The 22,910-nt window shown below is 35.0% G+C and overlaps 1 protein-coding gene across 1 annotated transcript in view; it reads right to left on the bottom strand.

Annotated features, from left to right (window-relative positions):
* LOC125844869 (immune-associated nucleotide-binding protein 9-like) overlaps positions 1-22,910 on the bottom strand; it is a 947,253-nt gene that overhangs the window by 620,525 nt on the left and 303,818 nt on the right. The window lies entirely within an intron of this gene.

Below are 22,910 nucleotides of genomic sequence, written 5' to 3'. Positions count from 1 at the left end.
GTTGCTGTTAATTAATGTCTCCCTACATTCCTTTGTCACTTTGTTCATAAGAATTTTGTTCTTTTTTCTGTCTTTTATGTGATCATTTCATTATGTGATATTTTGTTTACTATTACTATATTTCAAACTCCTCTTAACAGTAAACTACTTGATCATTAATTGTTTTGTAAATTTAATGTGATGCTAAAGTTAGAACTTGGAAGATTAGGCTTAAACTTGGGACCACTTATTTAAAGCATTGTTGGCTTACCTCTCCCTCCTATTCTATTTTTATACTCTTATTTTTTTTTAGTTTTTTTTTTTTTTGGGGAATTTTTGTTTTGCTTGCAAAGATCTTTATAAGAGAATTGAAAAGATGGTTTTGTTTTATTCAATTTGTAAGTGTTCGTAATAGCTCATTTTCTCGTCTATATCAAACCAAACAAATACAAGAGTTACAATAATCACTTGGCATATATTTTTATTTTAAATTGATAAATTTAAATCAATTAACAGGATAAATATTTTTGTAAGTATTCATTAATAAACTTGTTTTAATTTTTATATTTTTGTATAAGAGATTTTTATGTTTATACCTAACAAATTTTTATTTTTATACCTAATAGGTTTAAAAAGAATCATTTTCTTTTATTTAATTTATAAGGGGCAATAAATATACTATCAATATTTAACATGATTTGATGGGATATTGCATTTTAAAAAAATAATAAAAAGGCATATGGGAATCACTTGAGTGGGATAATTGATCGTAGAAACTGTTTCTCTTTTGAAAAAGTGGAAACAAAAAATGCTTTAGAATATGAAAAGCTGGAGAAATACTGTCCAACCACTTTATTTTTATTAGAAGAAAAGGATGAAAACAAATATCTGTATGAAGATCTGTCTTTCACTTAACATAGTAATCTTAGCTTTAAGATTCTTAGGCCATTTGGCAAAGATTTTATAATTTTTTTTTTTTTAATATTTTCTTTTAGTAAAATCTGTTTGGCTATAGAATTTTTGTACTTCAAAACAAAAAGCCAAAAATCTCCATTACAATTTGTCTTGAGAAAACATGATTTAGCTAACATAAGTTTTTCATCGATGGTACCTTAATTGCTTAATCCAACTTTAGCAAGATATTTGTTCATAGGACAGAGAAAATCATTTATTGATTTAACTGACTTACAAAAAATTAAGCTAATCAATGTTATCATTTGATTATGTTATATACTCTAATGTGTGAAACACTGAAGCTAACTATTTTAGTTGTATTTTGTTGTGGTGCAAATATGGATATAATTTGTGTAATGACTTTTGCATAATGTGTTATCCAATTTACTGTAAAATCAATAATTTTGATAATTTTTAGAATTTATAAATATAAGTTATTGTTTCATGTTTATTTTTCTTAAAAAGTAAAATATATAAAAATTATGACCAAAATTTTTTTTATCCAAATTTAATTTCCCCAAAATATTTGAATATGACCAACGCTAGTATGTAATTTGCTCTAGATTAAGGTGGAACCTGAAAAGATAAAAAGACTATCATTAAAGTTAGACTACTAATCATTGTGCCCACCAAACTTTACTTGAGAAAATGAGTGAACATAATCCTTTGATAATTTGAATTAATTTGAATAGAAAGAAAATACTTTTTATTATAATTTCATGTTCCAGATGTAAAAATAAAAGTTTATGATTAAAAAAAAGGATAAAAACTAAAAAATATATATTTTAATAAAGACGTATGAAACTAATTGATGGATACTTGAAAAGTGAATAAATACAAAGTTTAAATATGGTTAGTTCTTCTCTCGTTATCGATGAGTAGTTTTAGGTTTGATGACCCCTAATTTTGTAAGAAAGTGAAAGAGACCCACCAATAATGTTATTTGGACACTCATGGTACAACTGTTTCTCTAAACCAAAAATATTCTTGGTGGAAGTTAAAATCTTTTGCCTCTAATTCTTGATACCTTTCCTAAAAAATGAGGAAAATTGTGGAGGGGGAAATTATTAAGAAATCAGTTGGAAATTTGTGCTAATTGAGATATTTACAAGGAGTTCAGAGAGAAAATGACAAAAATGGTTCTTTATCTTGGTAGTACGTTCATAATAGTCTCTTAGATATTAGTTGAGTAATTTTTAGTCTTTTAAGTTTCTTCAAATTGAGTATTTTTTATCTTCACTAGATAATTATCAAGTTCTGAGTTTTGATTAAAAAAGTATTTTATATTTTAATTAAATTTAATAATTACAATTTGATAAATATTTGACTGAGATAAAAATGTTTATTTTTGATAAATTTTAAAAATTAAAATAGCTTTATTGACACTTGTGAAACTATTTTAAACCTACTATCAAAGATAAGAAACAATATTTCTCATTTTCTCGAGTGTAAAGGAAGATCACCAGTTTCTTGGATGCTTTTGTTTCAAAATACAACAAGAAGTTTAAATGACAAATAACTCTTCTTTCTTCAAATTGTCTGTAATTCTTACACCTTATTTGGATGGTTATTACCCATTGTATTGTATTGTATTGTTACTTTAAATATAATGTTTGTTTTGATTGTTACTTAAATTCTATTGTATCGTATCGTTTAAACTCATCGTTAGGTAACGACGAAAAGATCCATTTTATGTAATGACCGATTTGGTGTGATCCGTCGTTTCCTTAATATTTTCTTCTCAATTTATCTTTATTTATTATTCAATAATTATATTTCATCTTTTACCCTGCATTTTCATCATAGATCTACCCTGTATCCTACCTTTCTTGTAGGCTAATTTATCATTCAAATTATAGATGTAACATTATGTAATAATGGAGAACGATACAATCTATCCAAACATTGTATTCATTAAAACAATACGGTACAATACAATATAATATGAAACAATACGTAACAATCATCCAAACAAAGTGTTAAATGACTTAGGGGTTGTATGGTTGAATGTATAAGAATAATGCTAAATATATAGTGTATTAGTGATGTTTATATTAGTTATGAAGAGATTATTTCTTATGCATTATTTGGTTTGGTGTATAAAAAATAACATGNACACCTTATTTGGATTGTTATTACCCGTTATATTGTATTGTATTGTATTGTATTGTTACCTTAAATATAATGTTTGTTTTGATTGTTACTTAAATTCTATTGTATTCTATTGTATCGTATCGTTTAAACTCATCGTTAGGTAACGAGGAAAAGATCCATTTTATGTAACGACCGATTTGGTGTGATCCGTCGTTACCTTAATATTTTCTTCTCATTTTATCTTTATTTATTATTCAATAATTATATTTCATCTTTTACCCTACATTTTCATAATAGATCTACCCCGTATCCTACCTTTCTTGTAGGCTAATTCATCATTCAAATTATAGATGTAACATTATGTAATAACGGAGAACGATACAATCTATCCCAACATTGTATTCATTAAAACAATACGGTACAATACAATATAATATGAAACAATACGTAACAATCATCCAAACAAAGTGTTAAATGACTTAGGGGTTGTATGGTTGAATGTATAAGAATAATGCTAAATATATAGTGTATTAGTGATGTTTATATTAGTTATGAAGAGATTATTTCTTATGCATTATTTGGTTTGGTGTATAAAAAATAACATGCATTACATAATTTCTAAAGAAAATTATTTACAAAATAACCCTCCACAAATATGATAAAAAAGAGAGTTTTTGACTAAAAACATACTTAAATTATACCCCCAACTTAAATTACATCCTTAAATTATCCTTTTTAACAAAAAAACATCCTTCAAGTATTTAAAACTTAACAATTTTCATCCCTCTATTAAAATTTGTCAAAAAATTAGCAAATTCCACACAAAAACATATGCAATTCATATTATTCTCATAAAAAAAATCTATAATATCATTACCGGTTGGAAAAAGCATCGAAAAAAATTTGAGACTCGTATTTTCTGTTAAAAAAATAATGTTAGGATTGTGTGAGTCTACGAGGAGACATGATCTCCTCTTCTCCTTTACCAACTGAATGAAGTTGGAGCTTAATTTCACACAATCTTCACCTTGCAAAGTCAAAATGTAGTTAGAACAATATTTTTTTGGGCAAATTGATAATTGAGGTGATCAAGATTCAAGTAATTTTGATCTCTAGTACTCAAATTTCATTTTTCATTTTTAGAAGTAAAAGTCTCACCACTTTTTGCAGATTCAATGAAAACAAAACATTTCCATTGATACTTCTTTGATATCAAATCAAATGAAAAGTAAATAAAAATAAAGTTGCTAATTCAAAGGAAGACAATGCAAAATGTTGTTACTAAAAAAATTATAATATTATTTTAGATGTATGTAGAATGAACATAATTGATTTATTGGGTGATTTAGAGAGTTTAATTTGTTGAGAGTAGTGTGAACCGTACATGTTGTTGTGAAGAACTTGTTAGTTTTTGACAAATTTTAACAAAATGATGAAAGTTGTCAAATTTTAAATAATTAAGGAATGTTTTCTGTTAAGAAAAATAATTTAAGGATGTAGTTTAAGTTGAGGGTATAGTTTAAGGATGTTTTTGTAGAAACAGTTTTAGGGGCAATTGTGTCTTTAACCATGTTAATGCATGCATTAAAAGCCTTTGCATTACTTATGCCACATGGATTTCTATTTATTAATAATACACACCTTAATACACAATAAAGTGTATACATAGGTTCAAAAAATGAACCAAACAAGATACTACTAATACACAAAGTTACTGCATGCATTAGTTTTCTGATACACTTTACAAATGCAAAAATAAAATAAAAATAAAAATAAATTCTAATCTTATGGAAGGAAAATGTAACCAAAATTTTGCATTTGAGAATTTCATACCATTTTCAAATATGCATATCTTTAAATCTTCTAACTTTTAGATCTTCAAATCTTCAAACCTTTAAACTTTCAAGTATTCAAACCTTCAAATACAATTCTTCAAATATTCACATACTTTCAATCTTCAAATACTAATATCTTCAATCATCTAGTGTTCAAATAATAAGATGATTAGAGAATTAATTTAATCATAGTCATTAATTCATTGTTCAAGAGTTAGTTATAGAGTTAGTTATAAGTTGGTTAGATGGTTCTTAGGATGACACGTGCGATGACAAAGTTAGTTGAGTCATTCACATGTGGCATGATCCTTCTAAATTCAGTCTATAAAAGCATTGATGAATGGTTTAATATGTAGTTTTTGATTTGTCAAGATGAATAATATCTTCTCCCTTCTTTCGGTTCATAACTTTTCTCTATTCATCTCTTTCTTGAGAGCTTCTAAGCTCATAGTTTAACATGGTATCATATCATTCTATCCTGGTGCTATAGCTTAAATTAGTTATTTCTTAGCTGTGTAGTTGCGTGGTTGAAGGTTGCAGTAATGAAGATCACAAAAATTGATCAGAATGATCTTTTGTACATTCGCAAGTCAGATGCTTTTGGAGTTGTATTGATTCTTATTAAATCGACAGGTTCTGAGAATTATGGGATCTGAAGCAGGTCGATTATGATTGCATTACTAGGGAAGATGAAGTATGATTTTGTTACAAATACTTGTACCCGAGCTTTGTACAAATATGAGTTACATGAGCAGTGGAAAACTTGCAATGTAATTGTGTTATCCTAATTGATGAACATAGTCAGTAAGGATCTTCTTAGTGGAATTGTCTATGCCACAATGACTTTCTCAGTTTGGGCATACTTGAAGGAGAGATTTGATAAGGTGAATTGCATAAGGATCTATTTGCTGCACATGGAGATCACCACACTTACACATGGTACAGATTCAGTATCTCTTTACTTTACAAAGCTGAAGACTTTTTGGGGTGAATATGATGTTGTGGTTCCCAATCCCAGTTGTGCATACCCTCAGTCAAAGGTTTATGTTGATCACCTACATCAACTGAGATTGATTCAATTTTTGAGTGGCTTGAATGAGTCATATGAAAAGGCTCATAGATAGATCCTACTCAAAGGAGTCACACCTTCCATAAATCAAGCCTATGTTATGATCATAAAAGATGAGATCCAACATTCAAGCTATATGGAAAATGTGGTTCAGAAACCAGATCTAATAGTTATGAATGTGTATAAGAACCAAGGAGGGAATACCAAAGGAAATGAAATGTGAGTTTTTCCATTTGATTGGTCACACCAAAAACAATTATTACAAATTGATAGGCTATCCCAAAGACTGGAAACAAAGAAGGAAGTCTGGTAATCTGAGAAACACATCAGGTTCTTCTCACACTGGTGACTATGGAAAACACTTTTTATCTTGCAACATAAGGAGTTCAGTAGGTCCTTCACACTATGGAGGATAATACTCAAATCATGTATCTGGTGGTGGATTGTTTAATCATTCTCAAGCAGCTATTCAGGAGGAGGATAAGGCCTTCCCAAAGGGACATGCATTCATAGGCCAAAAGTATAAGTAAATTATGGAGATGCTGAACAAGGAAGTGAATGACTCTAAGATAGTCAATATGACATGTATTGCTACTTATTTACTATAAAATGTTTTTGCACAGGATTGGATAGTGGATTTTGTTGCATTCCATCACATTATAGTAGATAACACTTATTGACAAAGAGTCACAGTCTAACTAAGTCACAACAGAACCTAGTACATCTACCTACCGGTGATAGGGTAAAAATTAGTCACATTGGTGAGACATCTATGTTTGAAAATGAGAGTGTGAAAAATGTCCTATATATACCAAACTTCAATTTCATCCTCTGTCAGGCTCAAAAATCACAAAGGAACTATCTTGCTTGGTATCTTTTTACCCTAAATTTGTATTTTTTAGGACCTCGTCAATGATAGAATTCTCTTGATGTAGTCGTTCATTTTGATGCTTATGCTTTGATTTATCACGGTGCTACCTTATCTTTTTTGATGCCAAATGTGGCTATGAGATTTGATATTTCTCCAGATGTGTTGTTAGAACCCTTTTCTATCTCTACTTCTATTAGTGAATCTACCGTGACTAAGAGAGTCTTGGAAAGTTTCTCTTCTTCTTATCCCATAGAGTCACTCATGTTGATCTTGTAGAGATAGATAGGTTAGATTTTGATGTTATTCTTGGAATGGATTGGCTTCATTTTTTTATGCTTCTGTTGATTGTAGAACCCGAGTGATTTAGTTTCAGTTTCCAAATGAGCCCGTTCTAGAGTGGAAAAAGGGAAATTCTCTGCCCAAGGGTAAGTTTGTTGCTTGTCTTAAAGCTAGAAAAATGATTTCTAAGGGTTGCATATACCCTCTTATTTGGGTTAGGAAAATGAATTCTAAAATCCCTATTCTTGAGTCAGCCCCCATTGTAGATGTGCTTTCAAAAATATTTCCTGATGATTTACCATGTGCTCCTCCCGAAAGGAAAATAGACTTCGGTATTGACGTTCTCCCAAATACGCAATCTAACTTTATTACTCCTTACCATATGGCTTCGATAGAAATTAAGGAATTAAAGGAGTAATTGAAATATTTGTGGGATAAGGATGTCATCCGACCGAGTATCTCTCCATGAGGTGCTCCAATTTTGTTTGTTCGAAGAAGTATGGTTCACTTCACATGAGTAGTGATTACCGACAATTGAACAANGGAATGGATTGGCTTCATTTTTTTTTATGCTTCTGTTGATTGTAGAACCCGAGTGGTTAAGTTTCAGTTTCCAAATGAGCCCGTTCTAGAGTGGAAAAAGGGAATTTCTCTGCCCAAGGGTAAGTTTGTTTCTTGTCTTAAAGCTAGAAAGATGATTTCTAAGGGTTGCATATACCATCTTATTTGGGTTAGGGATACGGATTCTAAAACCCCTATTCTTGAGTAAGTCCCCATTGTAAATGTGCTTTCAAAAGTATTTCCCGATGATTTACCATGTGCTCCTCTCGAAAGGAAAATAGACTTCGGTATTGACGTTCTCCCAAATACGCAATCTAACTTTATTACTCCTTACCATATGGCTTCGATAGAAATTAAGGAATTAAAGGAGTAATTGAAATATTTGTGGGATAAGGATGTCATCCGACCGAGTATCTCTCCATGAGGTGCTCCAATTTTGTTTGTTCGAAGAAGTATGGTTCACTTCACATGAGTAGTGATTACCGACAATTGAACAAGTTTACCATTAAGGATAAGTATCCTTTTCCAAAGATTGATGATTTGTTTGATTAACTCTAAGGAGCGAGTTACTTCTATAAGATTGACCTCCGATCGGGTTATCACCAATTACAGGTAAAAGAAAGTGACAATTCCAAAGACAATTTTTCGAACTCGATATTGTAACTATGAGTTTTTGGTAATATCATTTGGATTAACTAATGCTCCAGCCACATTCATGGACTTGATGAATAAAGTGTTTGGAAAATATCTTGATATATTTATGATTGTATTTATCAACGACATATTCATTTACTCGTGGAGTGAGGATGAGCATGCCGATCATTTGAGGATTGTGTTAAAAGTCCTCAAGGAGCGACAACTATTTGCAAAGCTTAGTAAATGGGAGTTTTGGTTAAGATCTGTGACTTTTCGTGGTAACATTATTTCTAGTAAAGGTATTAAGGTAGATTCTAAAAAGATGGATGTGGTTAAGAGTTGTCGTAGACTTCTATCTCCTCCATACATTCGAAGTTTCTTGGGTTTGGATGGATATTTTAGAAGGTTTATGGAAGGGTTTTTTCGATTGCCTCTCCATTGACTGTATTGACCAAAAAGAAGGTTAAGTTCTAATGGTTTGAAGTGTGTGAGAAGGGTTTTCAAGAATTGAAAGATAGACTTACCTCTGCTTTGATGTTGACTTTACCTGAAGGCTCCGATAGGTTTGTTGTTTATTGTGATGCTTCCAGGATTGGATTAGGGTGTGAGCTTATGCAAAATAGGGAAGTTATATATTATGCTTCAAGGCAACTTAAGATTCATGAAAAGAACAATCCTACCCATAATTTGGAATTAGCAGCGGTTGTTTTTGCCTAAAAAATTTGGAGGAATTATTTGTATGGTGTCCATGTTGATGTATTTACTGACCACAAAAGTTTGCAATGTGTATTAAAGCAAAAGGATCTAAATCTTCGCCAATGTAGATTGCTAGAACTTTTGAAAGACTATGATATGAGTGTCCTTTATCCCCCCAAAAAAGCCAAAGTGGTGGCTGATGCCTTTATTTAGTTATTAATGAGTAATGTGGCACATGTTGAAGGTGGTAAGAAATAATTGGTTTGTGATGTTCATAGATTAGCTCGACTACTAGATAAGGGTGGTGTTGTTGTTCAAAATGGCTCGACATCGTCTTTTGTGTCGGATGTGAATGTTAAGCAGAGTCTTGATCTAAATTCGGTTGAGTTGAAGGAAGATGTTGTAACACCCTGTATTCAAAATACCAAAATAGCAGCTTTTCAAGACTTACAGGTACCATCCACGAGGACCTAACCACGAGCCGTGGGTCGAGCCACGAGTTGTAGGTGGGCCCATGGAGAGGGCCACCCAAAATTTGTCCAGGCCATGGACCACGGTAGGACCTACGGACCGTTGGTGGGACCATGCCCCGTGCACGTGGTCCAACAGCCGTTGGTTCAAGCAAAAGTCTATGACCATGGACCACGAGTATGCAAGACGGACCGTTGGTCCATCCAGGTCCATTGGTGGTGAGTCATGGGTTAGGGCTGACAGTTAAGTTTCAGGGGTAGTTGGGTCTTTTCCTAATTAATTAGTTCATATACTATGTCATTTTGCCTAAGTCTAGGACCCCTATATAAGTCTTTTTACCCCAAATTCACCCCATTTAATTCATTTTTCCAATTTCTCGAAAAAAACCAACTCCTCTCAAATATTTTCTCTAGAAACTTGAAGAAGAAGAAGAAGGATTCATCTAGGGTTCAAGCTAAGGTTCCAATTTCTCCATTGAAGATAAGCAATTGGACTTGAGGTATGAGAGTTTTCATCCATGGATTATTTCCATCCATGGAGTTCCCGAATTCCTCTATTTCAAAAGGTAGAATTCCCCAATTAAGTTAGGGTTTTCTTCAATTTCCATGGGTTCTTTTAATTATTGATTTGAATGATTGAATTATGACCTTCTAAGCATGAATTGATGATTTACTATGATTTTATGATGTTTTCCCTTATGATCCCATGAAATCCCCATATTTTCAAGTTATGAATCATATGATGTGAGATTTTGATCTTAAAGGAAGAGTTTTATGAAATTAAGCATGCAATGATAGAATTGCATGAAGTTATGATGAGATCCATATCTAACCCTTGTTTTCTAGATGTTGATGATTGTAAAAAGGTTTTTGGCCTTGAAAGGTGATTATGGAATTATGCACATTTTCATGAGAATTATGTAAATGTAGTTAAGGGTGCTTTGAGAGTAAAGTACCAATGATGATGATCATGATGTGTTATTGAAAGGTTTTCTCATATACACATAAGAACAAGATGTGAAAGGTTTACTCACATATAGAGGACTCTTAGGTTGAAAGATTATTCTCACATAATTGAATAAATAAATAAGAGCTATCCTAATGAACTAGCTTGGATTGGTAAGATGATATGCCTTTCCATGGATAATGAGAATAAGTATGGAAATACTATTCCATGGGATTTATGCTTAGCACCGAGTGTATATTGACATTGAGATGTAAGCTCTCCCATTAGTAGAGGCCGGGTTTCTAGAAGAAGTCTCATGAGATGGAAGCTCTCCCGCTAGTAGAGGCCGTATTTCTAGTTGCAATCTCCGTATCCCTTAAGTATGTGCCCCCATAGGTTGATTAGCTAGTGGATCCACAAGCTAGAAGTTCATGGTTCTACCTTAGACAAGTAGAACAACCCTTTTCGGTGTGGGAGACACCGGCGGCTCATTTCATTCCATAAAGGTTTCTTATTCAGCAGAAGATTATGTTAAGTTGTATCTGAATGAAATGGCTAGGTTGCATAGGCTGTCCCTGTCCATTATTTCTAATTGTGGTATCCAATTTACTTCTCAATTTTGGAAGTCTTTCCAAAAGTGTCTTGGTACCTGTCAAGCTTAGTATGACTTTTCATCCTCAAACTGATGGGCAAGTAGAGCCTACTATCCAAACTTTGGAAGATATGTTGAGAGCTTGTGTGATTGACGTCAAGGGTAATTGTGATGATCATTTTACTTTCATTGAGTTTGCATATAATAATAGTTATCATTCAAGTATTGGTACGACTCCAATTGAGGATTTTTATGGTAGGAGGTGTAGATCTCCCATTGGTTGGTTTGAAGTTGGTGAGGTTGCTTTGATAGGTCCCGAGTTGGTTCATGAGGCTATGAAAAAGGTTCGACTTACTAGAGAAAGGTTGAAAATGACTCAAAGTTGACAAAAGTCTTATGCCGATGTTAAAAGAAGAGATCTTGAGTTTGATGTTGATGATTAGGGTTACTTGAAAATGTCACCGAAGGGTGTCATGAAGTTTGCCAAGAAAAGAAAGCTTAGTCCGCATTATGTTGGTCCTTTTCAAGTGTTGAGGTGGATAGACAAGGTGTCTTATGAATTAGACTTTCCCTCTGCATTATCGTTGGTGCATTCGGTGTTCCATGTGTCCTTATTGAAGAAGTGTACTGGAGATCTAACTTCTATTGTATCATTAGAGAATCTTGGTATAAAGGAAAGTCTTTCGTATAAAGAAGATCCGTTTGAGATTTTTGATTGACAAGTTTGAAAGTTTAAAAATAAAGATTTTGCGTCTGTAAAAGTGTTGTGGAGGAATCAAAAGGTTGAGGATACTACTTGGGAGGTCGATGCTGATATGATATCCCGATCCTCATCTTTTTTCCTCCAATCCTACTCTAGCTTGAAGTATTTAGCTCCTCATGTTTGTTTCTTTTGGATTAATGTGTCTTAGTTATTCTCATTTTTCCATATGCATGCATGTATGTTTTATGAAATGATGTTTTAGCTTGGAGTCGATTTCCCTCCTTGGTTATATGCATTTATGTGATTGTATTCATGTCGGGTTAGTAGATCTTTTTTCCCTACTCTTTCCATACTAGCTTGAGTCCCATTCGAGGATGGGTGTTTTCAAGAGGGAGATATTGAAACACCTTGGATTTTAGAAAAGTAAAATACAACATTTATAGCCATTGTTTGTGTTCTACATGTCCAGTCTATGGGCCATAGAAGCTTCTACGGACCGTAGAAGGCATCCGTAGAAATTGGATTGAACTTTTGGGAAAATCAAGTTCCGATACCTCATTCTATGGCTGACCAGGACAGTCCGTCAAACTTGTTACGAGTCGAAGATAGGTTTCGTAGAACGGTCCCAAACTTAGTGAAATTTTAGGGTTAAAGTTGAGTTATACGGTTGGGGTCAACGGACTGGACCAATCCCATCAAAATTTGTCTTGAAATTAGGCTCTAGTACTTGGTCTACGGTTCACCAGTACGGACGGTAGAAGTGACCGCTCCTGTAGACCGAGTCATCAGTTATGTTTAAAGGGTTTTGAGGTCTTTACCTTGTGTGTTAAATACCTAATCTACACCATTTTAACCCCTATTCGAAGCCTTTTATAATAATTTTAAGTCCTAGAACTATCCATTCTAAACCATTCTCCTAAGTCCCTAATTCCCTACCACATCCATCCCCTTAAATTCTCTCTCAAGTTAAGGAACAAAAAGCTAGGGCTTCCACCGAGGTTTCTTTAATTCACCACAACAATCGGTCCTTGATCACTAAGGTATGTTGGTATTCATCAATGGCGCCCTTTCCTCCATTGGGTCCACAAAGATTCCAATTCTACAAGTTCAATAAATTAAAAGTTAGGGTTTTATTCAATCTTCATGGGTACTTTTCAATTATGATTCAATTAGCTATTTTCTATCTTCTATTGCATGAATTGTAGTAATTACAAGTTTTTATTTTTTAAAAGTTGAATTAATATGAACCCATGCATGATCCATGATTTTTGACTATGAACACATGATGAAGCTTACAAACTATAAATATGAATTTCTGAAGATATGCATGTTTTTATGAAATTGATGTATATGACTTAAGAATGCTTTTAGATGAAAGTATCAATGAGATTGTGAAAGGTTTTCTCACATATTACTATGATCATGATTGCGAAAGTTTTCTCGCATAAGGATTCATAAGGTTGAAAGGCCTTCTCACTTAAGTTGAATCAAGATTTAAGGAGCTATTCTAAATGACTTTTAGCTTGGATTGGTAGCTTAATTGTGACTTTCCATGGATGATGAAATGAATATGATTAATGACTAATCTATGAGATTTTACTTAGTACTGAGAGGATATTGAGATGGAGGCTCTCTAGTTAGTAGAGGTCGGGTTGCTAGTAGCAATCTCCTTGTCCCTAACTACGTGCCCCCATAGGATGTCTTATCTAGTCGATCCATGTAAGCTAGAAGTTTATGGTCCTTACCTTGACAAGTAGGACATCTCTTTTCGGTGTGGGATAGATAATGAATTTCGTATTTTAGCTCACATGGTCTATGTCAGCTAATGGTAAACATCTCACAATAATGAACTAGGTTACTTTTAAAGTATCTCACTAGGTGTTTTAAGTATTTTAAGCTTGCATTGACCATGATTATCACTTGTTTACTATTCATCTGATCTTATGCCTTAGCTTGGTCATTGTATGTCATGTAAAGTTCTTTTAGCATGATTTCATATAGTTTATGTATTGTTATCCTAGTTAGTAAATTTCATGTACTAATGCATACTTGTTCCTACATTATTTTATAAATGTAGGGTTTGACGCTCCTACCTCCCATACTTGTGGATAGTTGATCTCTTTTGTGAGTTCAAAGATTGGTGAGTCCTCATGTTTCGAGGACCAATACACTTTCATAGCCTTTCTTTATTTCAATTTTCAAATACTGTATGTGTTGCATGGGTTATGTCTCAACCACTTTTTTGATGTGTTAGATGGTTAGTAGAGACTATGTTAGACTTCTGCTTTGTCAAACTTTTGTATGCTATGAGAATGCTTCTTTTGAAATCTTTATTTCTATTATATTGTATGATGTGTGCCATGTGGCTTGTGTAGATTTTTTCGGGGTTTCTATACGTCATGTTACACCTAGGGTATACTTTGGATCGTGACACGTCTCAACCACTACTTTTTGATGTATTAGATGGCTTGTTGAGAACATGTCAGATTTTTGCTTTGTCAAACTCATTTATGATATGAGAATGCTTTTTTTGAAATCTTTATTTCTATTATCTTGTATGATGTATGTTAAGTGGCATGTGTAGGGCCTTTCGGGGTCCTATACGTCATGTTACACCTAGAGTATACTTTGGGTCGTGACAATATCAATCCAAACCATATTAATAAGTCACAAATAGTAAGTACACATATTCAAAATCTAATATGGAACACAAATTATAATTACTTGATTCGTCATTATTCAAAGGCAACTCGTGAGGAATTTCAAGAATTCTAGAAATTAGGTCCCAAATCAAAATTTGGAGCACACAATAAAATTGTTTAAATTTGAATCAATCTGGGCTGACGTTAGCCCATTATAGCGGTAAGCCTGCCACTATGGTGGTGCCACTAAAGCGCATGTGTGGCCGCTATAGCAGGGTTGACGAAATCAGACCCTAGATAAAATGATTTTTTTTTTGTTTTATCCTCCCACTTTTGATGATGAATAGATGCGAAGATTGCTCCAAAGATCTTCTTAAGCCACTTTTTGCTTGGGAACCTTGGAGGGAAGAGATTTCAGCGCAAGCAAGGTTAGCACTGATGAGTCTGTATTTTAATGATTCATTGGACTCAAATTCATGAATTATGGTCATATTTAAAATTAATTGAAGGGTTTTAAGCCCTAGTTCTCTTGAATGCAGGCATTCCTTAGAAAAACAAGTTAGGTGGATTTGAAGCTGAAAATCAGTAAAGCACACTGGCGTCCCACATGAACCAACTGGTGTTTCACCAGCTAAACACCAACTTGAATAGAGTAAAGTTGCCTCACAAAGGTGCTGCAACTAGTACAGTGCAATGATTGATCGGTGATTTGCTGGTTCCGACACAGATGCGGCCTTCCACCAGTTCAGCACAAGTCTGAAGAGGGAAGCTGAACGGGAAAAATGCAATTATTGAAAGTAGTGTTCCCTTTAGAATGTTCCAAGGATAGAAATGGAGAATTTAATTCTCTGCAATCACGAATGATGAGGTCAAAATATTGACTTTCTGCAATAGCATGAGTTTGACTAAAAAAGTGTAGGTCTAATTTAATCAACCTCTGCAGTTATAAGAGTGTGTTCGTGATCGTGAATAACAAAGTACATGGTATAAGCGTAGTGATGAATTTTAGATGATATCTTATGCCATTTCTGAAAAACTGGACTTTGTTTGTGATTTTAGTGCATTGATTTTACGTGCAAATACAAGATATTAATTCTTTATCACCATTTTTACAACTATACTCAAATTTTATTGAATTTAATAGGTGACATTGGGGGTTTAGGCCTAATTTTCTTAGACTAGTCATTTCACATTTTATAACTCTTATTTCAGATTGCTATACCATGAATATCTTATTTATGGTTAGGATGACAATGGACGGGATAGAATAATTTTCTTAGAAAATTTATGGGGGACAAATCAGTTGCGGATTATAAAATTCCTAAATATAAATTAAACAATTTTATTTGAATTAAAAGCAACTCTTTGTAGTATGTCTTTGTTTTTTATTCGTATATAAGTGTATTGTTGCTCCCTAGTATACACTCAAGTGTATGTGGTCTCTCATGTAATAAAGATTCTTAAAGAAACGAGTTATCGTTCCCAAGGGACTTATGATTAACTTATAGCCAACACTTAACTCCACAAATAAAATAGAAGTAACCGTTTCACAGATGGTGATGATTGTTAACTACTACTAATTATGAACTAAATAAACGTAACTAATTGTGAACGACTTTAAGATGATGTTTCAAGCAAGTAAAAGACAATTAATGGGCTGCAGTATGCAATGAATCTCATGTATCATATTATTGGCTTAGAACTAAATTTTAGTCATCAAGTTACTGATTTACAAGGTTAATTGTATGAGTCGGGTTCACACCTCCAGTCGCCTAGCCCAGTTAGCTATCTAACTACATCGTTGAGCTGGGATAAATAGACTAACTGGCGAGCATTTATATTTCATCTTGTTTCGTAACCAAGCGAGTTGTTTGTCCGGGCGTCACTCCTGAACACAAATCACCTCAACTTAATGGGTCAATCAAGCTCTCTATATTCTCCCGGTCTATCTAACCTCTCCGCTCCCGATTCAAGTTTAGACAATATATTTATCTTATGGTGATCAATCATAAAATACTACAACAAGAACATAGAAGTAACTTATAATGACAACAAAGAATTAATTCAACAAGCCTTTAATAATCAACAATCCATTCGTAGCTACTGCCCAGAACTAGGGCGTTTAGCCACTCATACTATTAGAAAACCACAAAATACAGTTGTTCATGCGATTTTTGAAAAATAGAAGAGTTAGAAGATCAAAACCTATTACAAACATAGATACTTGCTCTTGCACACCAATAAAAAGTCGAACCCTAATTATGGAGCCCTAAGGGTCTATTTATAATGGTAGGAAAATTAGAGCCAAAGTCTATTACAATTAGGAATCCTGTTTTAACACTTTAAAGTTGGAAAAGTCGGGATCCCACTAGCGTGTTGCGCCTAGCATCGCGGCCAAACTTCACCTCTGAGGTTTTCACCTTGGCGCGTCGCGCGTCTCAGCGCGCCTGAGAGGCCTCTCTGAATGTTGGCCCTTGGCGCCTCGCGCCTAGCAGTGCGCCTGGCCCTGGGGCCTTCAGCCTTAGCTTCTTTTCAGCATATCCTTGCTTCTTTTCCTTCAATTTGACTCCAATCTCCTTGAGAGTTCCTGAAACCTCTAATCACATATTTTAGTGCATAATATCGCAAGTATAACGAAATCAAGCTAATAGACTCAAGATCATTCATTACTTCAATCAATTCATGGGCAAATATTGACAACTTAGGCATATAAATACGCCTAAGATCACCATCCCACACTTAGACTTTTGTTTGTCCTCAAACAATCTTTAGACTATCAACTCTTTTTCACAACCCTTGGCCTTATCAACCCACCTTAAAATCAACCAAACATTTTTAATCATGATCTTGTAGTTCACAATGGATGCAACATTTCACAACATTTACACCAAGTTACAACACATGGTCAAAGAATGAATCTTTTAATATTTTCCAGGCTAATGCAAATTCATACAAACACACCAATTAAATAATCCTACACATGCCATGAATGCCCTCACTTATTTTTATTTAGTAAGGTCTTTCACTCAAGCAATCACCATATCACAAGGCCTATTTTTTTTTCAAACAATCAACTCACTCTCACAAAAGAAGTTCTTACTTTTCTCAACATACCATAAGCTTGCCAATAGTGTATGCTTACTTTCGCATTATATTTCTCAAGAAATCAAGAGGACTTTCATTTGGTTGTAATGTCGGCTTAAGGTAAGGGAGGGAATATTTATGAACCATTTTAGTGACTACACTTCCTTAATGCACATGTCATTATTTTGCCAACAATCTCCTTCATAGATTTTCTTTCCTTCTAGTACACACTTCATGAATATTTACCCCTCTTTGTTGCTCCATCCTTTCTCTCTATTATATTTACTTATATTTTTTTTCTTCATTATTTTTTTTCATGCCTTTGCACTAGCCACCCTCACTTTCGATTTTAAGGTCCGAGTAAGGTACACATTATCCTTGATAGGACCCAGACCAAAATAGAATTTTTAACTATCCTTTTCTTTTTCACACAATGTAGCATTTCACCATTTATTATATCAACCAACAATTTTCAACCCTTCTTCTTAACATAGTGCATTAAGGATTTTATTAGGATCAAAAAACTTGGTATCAAACAAATGGGTTTCGGCTTATCATGTGGCTTATCAATAAACAAGGCCAAAGGCTCAATGGGGTTTCACTTGGGATAATTTCAATGATAGGAATACAAGTAGAGTCAAGAATTGGTTAATTCAAAGAAACGCCTCCATCACATTCCCTAAGTCATACAAGCTACTCATTCAATCACACACAAGGCAAGTTCTAGATATCAAGTTAAGCAAGAACCAATCAACTCTTACCACACATGGCATCATGACACATATATGGGCATACCAACTAACATGCTCATACAACTTACATTACAGTATTACTACACAATTAAGCCCATTTATTTTATTTTATTTTGAGTCAAACTAAGAACACATGCTTATTACAAGGTTAACATTCTATTTCACTTTTCCAATTGTGACTACCCATGGCGTTTGGCTAACTTTTTCGGACATAGTTTCAAAAGGCAAAGGTTGGTTTCTCAATCCTACTCTTCTATGTGACTAATTTTCCCTTAAGACCGTTGGCATCCATCCATCATTGGGAACTTTCACTCATATGACGACTCTAAGACTCAATAAAGCAGTAAACTAGTCCTAGTGGGTTCAAAGGGACAATCCTTAGTAAAAGTACCAAAAACAAACGCTGAGAAACCCAAAATTAAAAATTGAAAATTTAACTAAAACTAACACTAGACTCGATAAAGCAGTAAACATCTATATACAATAGAGACGTATTACCTCACCCCACACTTAAAAATAAGCATTGTCCTCAGTGCACAATTTAAAGCAAAGTATAGAGTTAGGAATACTCCCTCAGGCCTCTAGGCCTCGTTGTCACCACCATCAAACACCATCAAGGCATTCGCCTCCTCATCATTAGCATCATCTTTCTCATTATCCATCACCTCATCAGCAGTAGCCTCATCATCATCTAGAGGCTCCAGAAATGCGGGACCAGTCCTGCATAAGGATGCTGCACTCTCAGTTAAAGGGTAGCGATCCACCAGTTTTTCCATCTCCTCATCTGTAACTGGGTATCCTCTGATCCGCAGCTGTAGCTATGCCATACCGAACATTCTTGCCATGACACTGTCATCACGGGCTTGCCTCTCTTGGGCAGACAAGACAGGTCCATGTGATGTGTGTAGTCCCTTTGTTCGAGTCATATCAATCAACTTACCCATAAGATCTGGGTGAAAAGCAATAGTTAGGTCGAGAACCTCTTCCTCAATACCCCAGGCCCTCATAAACCGAGTGATCAAACCCCCATAGCAAAAATGCCACCTCATATTATTCTGAAATTTCATCATGTTTTGTCTAAGAATCACCCCTACATTAATGGGCATCCCCTTAGCATATAAACCAACACTACCCTATCCTTTGTTACCTCTGTCAGATGTTTCATGGGTAGTAGCACACTACACACTATCTTTAACCACACCCTAGCAACTTGATTGAAATTAGCATAATGGAGGGTATTATGCCTCCCAGTATCCTTGCTACGCTCCCACCTAGCCGTGGACTCTAACCCACATGAAGTATGTCGGATATCCCTATAAGGAGGTTTATCCTTCAATGTATTAAAGTCATCAGAATTACAATTTGGGGTCCCCAAAAATTCATTTAGTATCGTAGCATTGAACTTCACATCCTTACCTCTAATAGGAACACTTTTATACTTAGTTTCAGTGAGCCAATTTGCATAAAACTCACGAACTAAAGACAAACTACAATCTCAGCCCCAACTCAACCATAGTCCGATAAATAACAAGAAATTGAGACTGCAACCTTACCTCATGGACGTACTTGTCGCCCATATACTTTGGTTGGCACTGACCCTCAAACCATTCCCAACCATACCGCTCCACCGCTTTTTTCCCAAATTTCTGGACTGGTTCCCGATTGCCGAACCCGAATGCTTCCCCCTTTCTACTCCGCTTAGAACCAACCACATTCTTTACTTTTGAAGCCATTGTAACCTGTGAAGAAGAACAAAAATGGAGAAAAAGAAAAAGAAAAAAAATCACAGTTAGAGGGGGGGTTTCGGGTTTGGTAGTGGGTGAGGGAAAAGATGTAGAAAGAGTTGGGAGGAAGAGAGAAGTGGGGAAAAGTAGTGTTGGAGTTGTGGATGTTGAGGTTTTATAGTGGGTGGTGGGGAAGAAGAAAGGTTGGTGGTGTTAATGGAGGTTTTTAAAGATGAAAGGTGAGAAGAAGAAGAAGAGTTAGAGAGAGATTAGGGGGGTTGGGTGGTTTTTAGGAGAATAGGGAAAGAATTTGGGATTTGGGGGTTTTAAGGGTAGTGGGTCGGGTTTGAAACGGGTCAAAACCCAGTTTTAATTTTTTTTTTTGGGTAATGGCGTGATGGAGGGGCGACGCGCCAGCGTAGCGCCCCAACACCGTCGCTAAATCTTCATGCCAGGCGCAGCGCGCCTACTAGCGCGCCTTGCTTCAGGTAAATTCTGAGCTTGGGCATGATGGAGGGTCGACGCGCTAGAGAAGCTCCCCAACACCGTTCATGAATACACAGGCCAGGCGAGGCGTGCCAGCCAGTGCGCCTAGCTTCAGTGATTTGGATTTTTTTTTCATTTTTCACTATTACAAGCTAAGTTACAAATAATGAAAAATCCTATTTAGCTAAAACTAAGAACTAAAAGAAATTCCTAGATTCTACGAATTTAAACTATGCAAAAATAATAAAAATCAAAACTTCAAACATGAACTACCTATCTATTACATATTGTTCATGGGTTGCCTCCCATGTAGCGCTTGATTTAACATCACGGCACGACGCAACTTGGTTCATTCATCATTTAGCTCAAGAGCCTCCCGATCACGATCCGAATCTACACCAAAGTAGTGTTTCACCCTTTGCCCATTTACCAAGAATGTAGGACTAGTCTCATTTCTAAGTTCAACAGCCCCATGTTGTGTCATTCTTACCATTTCGAAAGGATCGGTCCATTTAGATTTAAGTTTTTCGAAGAAGAACCTCAATCTAGAGTTAAAGAGTAGTACATTTTCTCCCGGAGTGAAAGTACGAGTAACTATGTGTTTTTCATGCCATGTTTTCATCTTTACTTTGTAAAGCTTGGCATTCTAATACGCATGGAGCCTAAACTCCTTAAGTTCATGCAATTGATCTACTCTTTTTCTACCGGCCAGCTCAGAGTCCAAGTTCAACCTCTTAATTGCTCAATAAGTTTGGTGTTCCAATTCTTCTTGAAGATGACATGTTTTACCGAACACTATGTGATAGGGAGAAGTCCTATGGGTGTCTTATAAGCAGTCCTATATATCCACAATGCATCATCTAACTTCTCAGACCAATCTTTCCTCTGCGCATTCACGGTTTTCTGAAAAATTTGCTTCACCTCTCTATTCGTGCAACACCCCGTATTCGAAACAGAAAAGAATGCAGATTTTGAAAAGTTGCAGGTGCAACTTATGGTCACCATCCACGGACCGTAGGTCAGACCACGGCCCGTGCTGGTGGTCCGTGGTTCACCACTGCAACTCCTACCCAAACCAGCTCAGAAAATTGGCTAAGTCCCGACTCACGGACAGGCCCACGGTCCGTAGATCAGACCACGGTCCGTGGTCTGTGTCCGTGGATCAAGACTTCCCTTACCAGCCTCTGACACAAACTACGGTCGACCAGCACGGACCGTCATTCGATCCACGGTCCGTAGGTCTGACCGTAGATGAGGTTAGCAGCTAGTTAGATGAAAAATATTGATGGGTCAACTTTAGATGGTCATAAATTTTATCACAAAATGAATTATGTGTCCCATGACCTATGGTTAGATAGATAATTAAATTATCTTTCCAACGCCACCAAGTTTGCTAAATTCTGACCTATGAGTAAAATGTTATGCCCGTTTTAGTGAAGCCCTGTCGGGCAGACTCGACCTACGGACCCAATCGACGGACCGTCGATTGATTAATGGACCGTCGATTGATTGACGGACTGTAAGTCCATTCCGTCGATCACTCTGACAGTAGTTAATTCAGGGGTCTTTTGGTCTTTTCCTATTTCATTTAACCCCTAAGATACATCGTTTAGACCCTAAATCATGAGGTTTTAATTAGTTTAAGCCTAGAAACATAATTAGAACTTACGTTAGTCAAAAGCATTAATCAAAACATAGAAAATTAGAATCAAGAAGGAGAAAAAGGTTAAGAACCCTAGTTCAAGAACGCAGCGAGGTTTCTTCAGTTCCAGCCCCAAAATCGAAAGATTTCTCTGTGGAATTCGTCACCAGGTATGTGGGATTTCACTAGTGGGTTCCTTTCGCCCATTAGGTCCCTAGAATTTAGTCAGATTCTTGATTCCATGATTATGAACAGACCTAGGGTTTCTAGAATTTCAACAGATCATCATGAATTAGTTATTTAAATGTTCCAAATCAGATTATCATGTTACTGCTCAGTTTATCGCATGAATTTAAGAACCCTAGCTATGTATTTCATTAGTTCTTGAATTACACACGCTAGGTCAGATATTTCAGTTATTCAGATAGACATGCTCCAGTTTTATACCATATTATCAGTATATTTCAGCATAAACCCTATTTTGAGTTATAAATCATGAGAAGCTTTTCTTTAAGACAACACTTGAGTTTTAAACTGAGTTTTTGAGAAAGTTAAGATGAGTTTGAGAAAGAGCTTCTAAAACATGATTAGTATGACAATTAAGTTGGTCATCAATGTATGAATAGTATGGTATCTAGATATACCATCAATGTTTATGCAGTATGACTTCCCAAGTCATCAATGATCAGAGTATTGTTTTCTAAAAAGGAGTTTTCAAGTATGAGTATCTACATGTCAGTATTTTAAGCTATTCAGTATTTCAGTCATAATATATTCAGTTATACATGCCTCAGTTTATGAATGCATCATTATCAGATTAATTGTTGCATTCTCAGTTTGCATGTTCAGTTTCGAGCTATCCAGTATTTACAGAAATTCAGTCATAACCAGTTAA

Source organism: Solanum stenotomum, chromosome 11 (genome assembly GCF_019186545.1).
Source record: "Solanum stenotomum isolate F172 chromosome 11, ASM1918654v1, whole genome shotgun sequence".
Lineage (NCBI taxonomy): Eukaryota > Viridiplantae > Streptophyta > Magnoliopsida > Solanales > Solanaceae > Solanum > Solanum stenotomum.
This window is presented reverse-complemented; position numbering and strand designations above follow the sequence as displayed.